This window comes from Saccopteryx bilineata, chromosome 5 (assembly GCF_036850765.1).
Source record: "Saccopteryx bilineata isolate mSacBil1 chromosome 5, mSacBil1_pri_phased_curated, whole genome shotgun sequence".
Lineage (NCBI taxonomy): Eukaryota > Metazoa > Chordata > Mammalia > Chiroptera > Emballonuridae > Saccopteryx > Saccopteryx bilineata.
Genome location: NC_089494.1, coordinates 80,258,374 through 80,268,672, shown reverse-complemented (window position 1 = coordinate 80,268,672; position 10,299 = coordinate 80,258,374).

The window sequence follows — 10,299 nt, the reverse complement described above, 5'->3', positions numbered from 1 at the left end:
GTGGCCTATCTCGCTAGGATGTAACAAATACCCTTAACAAATAATCCAGAAATAAAATCACAAAGCTTCAGTATAAGTTAACAAAGAAGTTTCTCTCAAGTAGCTGTAGATTACTACTTGTTTGGTGCTCAGAAAAAAATTGGGCATTTCTTATTTTCAAAGGGACAAAAAACTCAGGCAGCCTTCTAAGTGATGAACTTACCACCAGCCAGCAATTCTTCCTGGATTTTCATCCCTTTCCCTTCCCCACGTTTCTATCATTTGATTTCCTTAATGATGTATAAGTATAGAATCACCAATTATCCTATATTTCAGATTAATCTCTACAAGCCAAATTGAGTTACAATTTATTCAATAAATCCTGGGGGAAAAACCCAAGAGACTGTCATTTCTTGTTCTCCAGCATAAGCAAAGATAATAATTAAGATCACATGACATATCACTTAAAATAGATTTCCTGTGTGGTTTTTTTGTCATACACACATCTAAGCTTTTTTTTTCTTTCTTTTTTTGTTAATGTTTATTTTAATATACTACATACATAGCCTCTGGGAATCATTTCACCGAGTAGCTGGAAAGCTGCAATCAATTGTTGGTTACTAAAATGACAAGTGGATGGGTTATTTAAATACCTGTAGTATGCTCATAACAATAAATTGGTTTGAGACCAATCTTTGTTGCAGTTAACACATAAACTCATGATCTAAATAAGAGATGTCCTACGTCTTTTTTTCTTCAATGCATGACACTTTTTACATATTCACTCATTCATTCAACATTTATTGAGCATCTACAATATGCCAGGCATGTTCCCAGGGCTGAAGAGGTTGCAGTCAACAAGACTGATGAGTATCCTGCTCTCAGGAACTCACAATTCTGGTTTAGGAAAGCAGACCATAAACATGACAATAAATTGATAGATAATTCTAGATGAAGGTAAGTGTTTTAAAGAAACTAGGTAATAAAATAAAGAAAAGCAACAGAGCTGGGATGAGGAAGAGCTTATTTAGATTGAGGGATAATGGCAGGACCTGAGAAGTGAAGAACTGAGAGACAAGAAGGCTGCCACTCAAACGCTGGAAGGAAGAATGGTTAAAGCAGAGGAAACCACAGAGTTTACTACAACATTTAAGGAAGAGAGGTCAGTGAGGCTGCAGCACAGAAATCAGAATGTGGTTGGAACTGTGGTCATTGTGACAGACAACATCCAGATTCTGCAAGGATATGGGCACCATGATAAGGTATTTGATTTTCATCGATGTTCAGTGGGAAGTAATTAAAGTGTTTTTAAAAATGGATGATAGGGCCCTGGCCAGTTGTCTCAGTGGTAGAATGTCAGTTAGGTGTGTGGCTATCCCAGGTTAGATTCCCAGTCAGGGCACACAGGAGAAGCACCTACCTGCTTCTCCACCCCTCCCCCTCTCCCTTCTCTCTCTCTCTTCCCCTTCTGCAGCAATGGCTCGGTTGGAGTGAGTTGGCCCCAGGCACTGAGGATGGCTCCATGGTCTCTGCTTCAGGTGCTAAGAACAGCTCTGTTGCTGAGCAACAGATGTCCCAGATGGGTGGAGCATCACCCCCTAGTGGGTTTGCTGCTTGAATCTTGGTCCGGGTGTTTGTCTCTCTGTCTCCCCTCCTCTATCTGAATAAAAAAGAAAAAGAAAAAGAAATGGATGATAGTTTATATTTTTAAGAGTGTACTCTAGGTATTTGACAGGTGGGAATGGAAGTACAGAAATCATCTAGGCTTTTGAAACAGTAATTCAGACAAAAACAGCTGATGGCATGGACTACTGTTGTGGATGGGAGGGGGAGAAGAAATGGTGATTGTGAGAGGTGGTCAGATTCAAATTATATTTTGGAAGTAAAGCCAAGGGTTTTTTGTTTTTCTTTCTTTCTCTCTTTCTTTCTTTTGATTGATGTGGCATGTGAAATTTAAAAAAAAATGGAGGCAGAAATTTCTATACTTTAATCCTCAGTCCATTTTATACTGATCTCTGCATTGCATTACATAATAAGAGTTTCAGGTTGATATTAAAAATAGAGTGTCGCCCTGGCCGGTTGGCTCAGCGGTAGAGCATCGGCCTAGCGTGCGGAGAACCTGGGTTCGATTCCCGGCCAGGGCACACAGGAGAAGCACCCATTTGCTTCTCCAGCCCTCCGCCACGCTTTCCCTCTCTGTCTCTCTCATCCACTCCCGCAGCCAAGGCTCCATTGGAGCAAAGATGGCCCGGGCGCTGGGGATGGCTCTGTTGCCTCTGCCCCAGGCGCTAGAGTGGCTCTGGTCGCAACATGGCGATGCCCAGGATGGGCAGAGCATCGCCCCCTGGTGGGCAGAGCGTCGTCCCTGGTGGGCATGCCGGGTGGATCCCGGTTGGGCGCATGCGGGAGTCTGTCTGACTGTCTCTCCCTGTTTCCAGCTTCAGAAAAATGAAAAAAAAAAAATAGAGTGTTCATGTAACAGAAAATATGAGAATGAGGAAGGATGTGCTAGGTATAGAGAATTACAGAACAATGGACTGGGAGACCCCTATAGAGACAAAAGTAAATACTGTCTCTGGCTTTGTGATCAATGTGGAAAGATCCGTGTAGGAATTTCACAATGTAGTATTCTAAATTTGTGAAATTTTCCAACTCTTCTCTTATTATTACACATTATCTTACTTTTGTTTTTACATTTTATACAAGACTGCTAATTCTGCATAACGTTTCATTAAGCACCTCCACCCTATTATCTAATTTCAATAAAATTTGGTCAGCATAGATATAGACAATAAGAAAAGACAACAAAATAAGAGTGAAAAAAAAAAACATGTAAAAGCAAAAAGGATGAAAGAAATACAGGGGGAAAACCTGAAACATGCCCAGAAAATACAAAGGAAGTTCATTTCATATCATCAGCTCCTGTGTACTTTTGAACTGAGGAAATTTTGAACCGAGTGAGTTCAAAAGGTGACTAAGACTGATAAAGTGTCTTTGTTAAAAGAAAAATTTAAACTTGAGTACTCAATGGAGGTATATTTAGAAGTCCTCTAATGAGTTGCTCAGTGGGGAAAAAAAGTCCGAGCCCCTTCTTTTGGTTTAATAAGTTAGTTCTCTTAGTGAAAGAAGACTTGGTTGAACTTTTATGAAACGCTGAAAGAAAAACTCTAAAAAATATTGGGGTTCTCAACCACTGCCTTTCTGATCTCTCTCCTCCATTGGCTTCATCCTCTCTGTAGGAGCTGTGTAACAGGCTGCCTGCAATGCAAACTCTGAATCCTTTATAATGAGAATTTGAAATAATCATGTTGTCTGTCAAAGCTTTGCATTCATATAGATGAACAATAACAATCAAGAGAAAAATTCTGCCACCTGTACTTTCATTACAAAGATAACATCCAGGACCTTTTGTACTTAGTAGAAAAATAGTATGGAATCTCACTCAGTCCTTGAAGTACAAATATGATTATACAAGGCCTTCTATGGAAACTTCATCCTTGAACTTCATCGTCTCTGGTATTTTGGTAAACCTAGATTCACAGCTGTATAAATGATTCAAGGAAATTTCAATAGAAACATCACGAAAGTGAACTTGTGTTGCAGAAATTTTTATAAAGCTTTATTTCTGTAAGCCCCAAGGTAATTGTAAGCATCTGACTTTACCAGCTTGTTATAAGAAATAGTTCCTTCAGCCATGGAATAAAAGGGCAGAAGAAATTTGAAGTTTTAGAAATCTAAACACTTTTAACTCATTCTTTAATGCTTACGGAAGATATTTTGTCAACATGAATAAATAAAACAAAATGATACTTGAGTTAAAATTAGAGGTCTTGCTTCACTAAGTATTTATATAGAACTTTTCATGGTAAAATCGCCAAGGTAAATTGGATAATGGATCTGGAGGGAGGGACATATTATTTTTGGTGACATAAAAGTAGATAAGTTTTCCTTTTTTATTGGTAATCAGTGAGCCTTCTCTAGAATCAGTATTTTTCATTAATGGAAGAAAAAGAAAACATAGTATTTATATATATGGATGGTTATGGAAAATTGGGAAAAAGCAGTACCGAAAGCAAGATTATGCATTATAGCTTAATTCATGTAGTTAGGCTGCTTTCTTGGAAAGTCATTTGTTATTACAAAAAGAGCATCTTAGTAAAAAAAAAAAATCTTTGTAGCTATACTCTATCACTTATACTCTATCACTTACCAGCAAGGTGATCTTAGAACAATTATTCCACCTTTCTGAGCCTCGAAACTTAATCTCATATTTCTGTGGTAAGACATACATAAGATGGTACTGAGGAGTCAGGCTGAGTGGCCAGGCTGAGTAGCCATGTGGAGTGGCCAGGCTGAGTGGCCAGGCTGAGTGGGCAGGCTGAGTGGGCAGGCTAATCGGCCAGGCTGAGTGGGCAGGCGAGTTAGCAGTGCTGTCTAATAGAACTGTGCTAATAGAACTGTGATGACGTCAATGTGCTACATTTGTGATTTCTAATTCGGTGAACACTACCAATGTGTGGCCATTGAGGACTTAAAATATGGCCAGTGTGACTGGGAAACTGAATATCAAATAATAGTTAATTTAAATTAAAACAGAAAAAGCCAAGTTAGCTGCTATATTGGAATATATAGATTTGAGGGACCTTTTGAAGGAATTCTTAATTAATGGTATGTATCTGAATTTTAAAGTCTTTATGCATTTCTAATAGTCCCAAAGAGGTGGAGGCTGTGTATGAATTACAGGTGACTGGGTAAATGGACTTAGATTGACCTGTTCACTGTGCCATCAGTTCAAGACGCCATGGAGTGCCTAATGGAACAGCGTGTTAGAAATAGGTGTTCCCAGATGCTCATGGTGGAGTAGAAAGAGTGTCAAGTTATTTCGTGACTTTGTAATGTTTATTTTCTTTTATAAATGATTGTGTAGTGGAAGTACAATATATTTAGGGAAAAGGGTTCAAATCCTAAGTGTATGGGCCAGTGAATTATTTCAGATTGAACACAACCGTGAAATCACCACCCAAATCAAGAAGCAGAACATGACCCTCCCACTCATCCCCTTCCTTGTGGTATGCTCCTGGTGGTGTGAACTGTGTTGGTTTAAGCTGGTACTGTTTCCCAGAACCCCTGTGCTCACGTTAGAGTTGCCCAAGGGAATTTGCAAGAGCTTTAGATCATGAAAGTAAAGCAGCTGCCATTACTCGGACAATCATGGTGCTTAGATGCTGAGACAAATGCAGAGATGGTGGTGGTTTTCATTCTGTCCTTGCTCTTCTCTGTCTCCAGATCATCCGCCTTCACCAGCTCTGCTGTCCCAGAGGAAATCTACCCCCGCCCCATGGCACAGCTTTCCACACGTTCCCCCGCTGCCCTCTGTGCGCCCACCCGGGCCCTGCACATGGGCAACCTTCCAGATGCCCCTGCAAACCGCATCAAGGCTTCAGGAAGGCTGGTCGTCCTGCTGGCACTCAGCTCCTTCCCCTGCCCCGCCCTCTCCCCCACTGGGGCAGGTCCTATTCCTTATGTAATAAAACTCAGTGCCTGTGCTTTCTCTATAAAGGCTGTTGGGTTTTCTATATTTAATTTATATTCTGCTATTTAATTTTTTTATTTAGTTTTATTATTAATTCCCTTAAGATTTTCAGGTATACTATAATGCTATCATCTGCAAAAAGATAATTTTACTTTTTATTTACCCTTTCTCATGCCTTTGATTCTCCAGTTGCATTGTTAATATTTTTATTTGTACAGTGTTAAATCGTAATGAAAAGAGTGTGCATCCTACCCTTGGTGTCAGGAATAAACTTTTGTATAAAATGAGCAACATTTATATTTATATTTATATATTTGATCATGTTTTTAGAAAGTTAAACGCCTTCATTTGACTTTAAATTATTTTTCCATTGCCTTATACAGAAATAGACTATTTTTTAAATCTTGACAATGCATTTGAAATCTACACAAATAAAGATTAGAAAATATAAACATAAAATTAACCCTCTCTGGAGAGCTCAGTTGGTTGGAACATGGTCCTGAAGCACAGAGGTTGCTGGTTCAATCCCTGGTCAGGGCACATACAGGAACAGATGTTCCCATATCTCTCTTGCTCTCTCCCTTCTTCTCTCTAAAATCAAAAATACACATTTTAAAAATAAAATAAAATTACCCTCCCAAACAGCTTTCCTGTTACCACCAAATTACCTTACCAGCTTTATGTAGTTTGAACCACTATATCTACATGAATGAATCTACTGCATTATTAATTTTTTATTCTACAAACTATTTCTCAGGACTTTGTCAAAAAGCATTAAAATTAAAAATGTATAAAAATGAAAAATATATTATAGTCAAAACATATTAAAATGAAAAATAATATTTAGCAATAGCATTAAATTATTCTTTTTTTATGAAGGTAGTGTTCAGCCCAATTTGTAAGACGTTTAAATTCACTGGGATAGCCCTGGCTGGTTAGCTCAGTGGTAGAGCATCGGACTGGCGTGCAGGAGTCCCAGGTTCGATTGCTGGCCAGGGCACACAGGAGAAGCACCCATCTGCTTCTCCACCTGTCCCCCTCTCCTTCCTCTCTGTCTCTTTCTTCCCCTCCCGCAGCCAAGGCTCCACTGGAGCAAAGTTGGCCCGGGCGCTGAGGATGGCTCTATGGCCTCTGCCTCAGGTGCTATAATGGCTCTGATTGCGGCAGAGTGACGCCCCAAGATGGGCAGAGCATCGCCCCCTGGTGGGCATGCCGGGTGGATCACGGTCGGGCGCATGCAGGAGTCTGTCTGACTGCCTCCCCATTTCCAGCTTCGGAAAAATACAAAAAAATAAAAAATAAAAATAATAAATTCACTGGGATAAATTATCAATGTGCTTGTTCAACTTTGACCTCGATGATCCACATTCATGTTTGTTCTCACAAATAATATCGACATGAAATCTCCAGTTCCAGCTTTCTATAATATTTTCATGGGAATAACCAAGCCATCTTCCTCCCAATGGACTGAATCAGGGCACCCCAATTTGAAGACTAGATCACAGCATAAAGACAAACTAGACAAACAACACCTGAACCAATAACCATAACAACAACATTCCCTTAGACCTGTAAAAATTTACAGTAAGTCCATTTTTCCATCCATGACTTCATTAGATACTCAGAACAATCCCATAAAACAGATAGTCAGTAGCCATTATTTCATATAATGCACAGGCTCAGTATAGTTAGTGGCTTGTGCCTGAGGTTATCACATTAGTGAGGGACGGGCAGAACCAGGAGCAGCACCATTAATTTTTGAACACCAGCCCATGTTCTCTCAGGTATTTGCACGGGAAATGATTCTCAAGCTATAATAATTATGAGGCTAGAGAGAAACATGCTGCAATCCACCTGGTTAACAGCATGATGAGAACATATTCTCTATGCAACCTTGAACAAATGGAGCCATAATGTTTGGAGTAAAGCGTCAGAGTCAAGCATAAGTCTAAGAATCCACACTTTAGTTAGCAATGGGTACTGACAGCAAAGCCACCAACACAAAGATACATTTCACAGTGACACTGAGTGGGATGTCTGCCTCCAGCATCATTCCCTCTAAATTCCCCCATTCAAATTGACTCTTGCTCTCCTCTGAATCCCATGGCACAGTGTCCCTCTTAGGACCCCATACACTCTCCTTTAATGGCTCATGACTGGCTTCATCTTTGAATCAGTGTTGAGCTTTGGAAACAATACATATTCCTGACATGCACAGTATATCAACTAAATCAGATTCTCAGAAACAAGACACACACACACACACACACACATATATATTTTTTAAAGGTTCTCAGCTAACCTGAGGCATGATTAAGTGTATAACTATGCCCTAAATTTATTTATAACCTGCTAATTACATTCAAGCAATGTTCATTGAACATCTACTATATGTGAAGTACAGAAAAGAGAAGCTGAATAAAATATAGAGCCTTTCTTCAAAGGGGCCATAGACAGTTAGGAGACAGAGGCCTGTAAGTAAATGCATTATAAATACAAGAGTAACGTTAACTACTATAGTAATATAACTGTACAATAGGTCCCACCCATCAGACCTGCACTGGCTACACTGGAGTACCGACCACATGGGGTCCATGCTCTCTGTATTCCACACCACATGCAAGGAAAGTAAATGTTCGATAATCTTGTACACTGGCATGATTGATGGCCTCATTGATCTTCTTAAAATCTCTTATTCTTCTTAATATTAATTCCATGTTCACAGTAGAAGACTTTTTTAAATGAGAAGCAAAGTTTTCTCTCAACTCGTCCCTCATCCTAATTCCAGTCCCTGAGGGGAAACGTTCCACTTCTTTGCAGTCTCACTTGATAGTTACCTGTGGGTTTCCAAGTAATGTGCTACCACTGTGCCTCTTGACTTTTAAATTTGGACATTATCCAATATCTGTGTCTGCACACCAAGGAGGATAAAGACTTGTACTCGGAAAATTATAAAACATTAATTAAATAAATCAAGGAAGATACAAATAAGTGGAAGCATATACCATGCTCATCGTTAGGAAGCATAAATATCATTAAAATGTCTATATTACCCAAAGCAATTTATAAATTCAATGCAATACCAATTAAAATACCAATGACATATTTCAAAGATATAAAATCCATATTCCAAAAATTTATATGGAAACAAGAAAGAACACAAATATCCTCAGCAATCTTGAAAAAGAAGAAAAATATGGGTGGTATCACACTTCCTGATATCAACTTATACTACAAGGCCACTGTACTCAAACAGCTTGGTATTGGCATAAGAACAGGCATATAGATCAATGGAACAGAACAGAGAACGCAGTATAAATCCACACCTTTATGGACAACCGATATTTAACAAAGGAGGTAAGAGCATGCAATGGAGTAAAGACAACCTCTTTAAAAAATGGTGTTGGGGAAAATTGGGACAGCTACCTGCAAAAAAATGAAACTAGACAACCAACTTACACATTCACAAAAATAAACTCAAAATGGATAAAAGACATATGTAAATCATGAAACCATAAGCATCTTAGAATAAAACATAGGCTGTAAGCTCACCAACATTTCTCGCAGCAAAATATTTGCAGATTTATCTCCATGGACAAGTGATATAAAAGAGAGGATAAACAAATGGGACTATATCAAACTAAAAAGCTTTTCTCAGCTAAAGACAATATGAACAGATAAAAAAGACAAACCACACAATGGGAGAACATATAGGACAATACATCTGATAAGGGGTTAATAACCAAAATTTATAAAGAACTTGTAAAACTCAACACCCGAAGACACACAATCCAATCAAAAATGGGCAAAAATAATGAATAGACACTTCTCCAAAGAGGACATACAAATGGCCAATAAACAGATGAAAAAATATTCAACATCACTAATTATTAGAAAAATGCAAATTAAAACCACAATGAGATACCACCTGACACCAGTTAGAATGGCGCTCATTAACAAAACACATGATAGGTGCTGGCGAGGATGTGGAGAAAAAGGAACCCTCCTGCACTGCTGGTGGGAATGCAGACTGGTGCAGCCACTGTGGAAAACAGTATAGAGATTCCTCAAAAAATTAAAAATGAAACTTCCTTTTGACCCAGCAATCCCACTTTTTGGAATATATCCCAAGAACACCATATCACTGATTCAAATAAAGAAATGCACTTCCATGTTTATAGCAGCATTGTTCGCAATAGCAAAGATCTGGAAACAGGCCAAGTGTCTGTCAGTGGACAAGTGGATTAAAAAGCAGTGGTACATATATATGATACAATGGAATACTATGGGGCCATGAAAAATAAGGAAATATTACCTTTTGCAACAACATGGATGGAACTGGAAACTATTATGTTAAGTAAAATAAGCCAGGCAGAGAAAGAAAAATATCATATGACCTCACTCATTTGAGAAGTCCAACGAACAATGTAAACTGAGAAATGGAACTAAAACTGAAGGGAAGGGGGGAGGGAGTTGTTGGGGGGGGGGAAGGGAGATGTTGAGGGGAATAGGAGGGAGAGGGGAATGCATTCGGGGTCACACAAGAATCTATGTAAACACAAATTAAATTTAAAAAAAGTTACAACAGATATTAGTTCAAGAGACTTTTTACCTAGATATTAAAAGACCCAAATTCTGACTGGAAGGCCTTGCAAACTATTTGCATAATACATATCCTATGGATGAGACACTAATTTCTGAATATGAAGTTTAACAATGTATGCGGGCCTGCTGCCTTTTATCCCTTTGTGAGTATTTCCTGGATGTGACTGAGGGAAACACAGAAT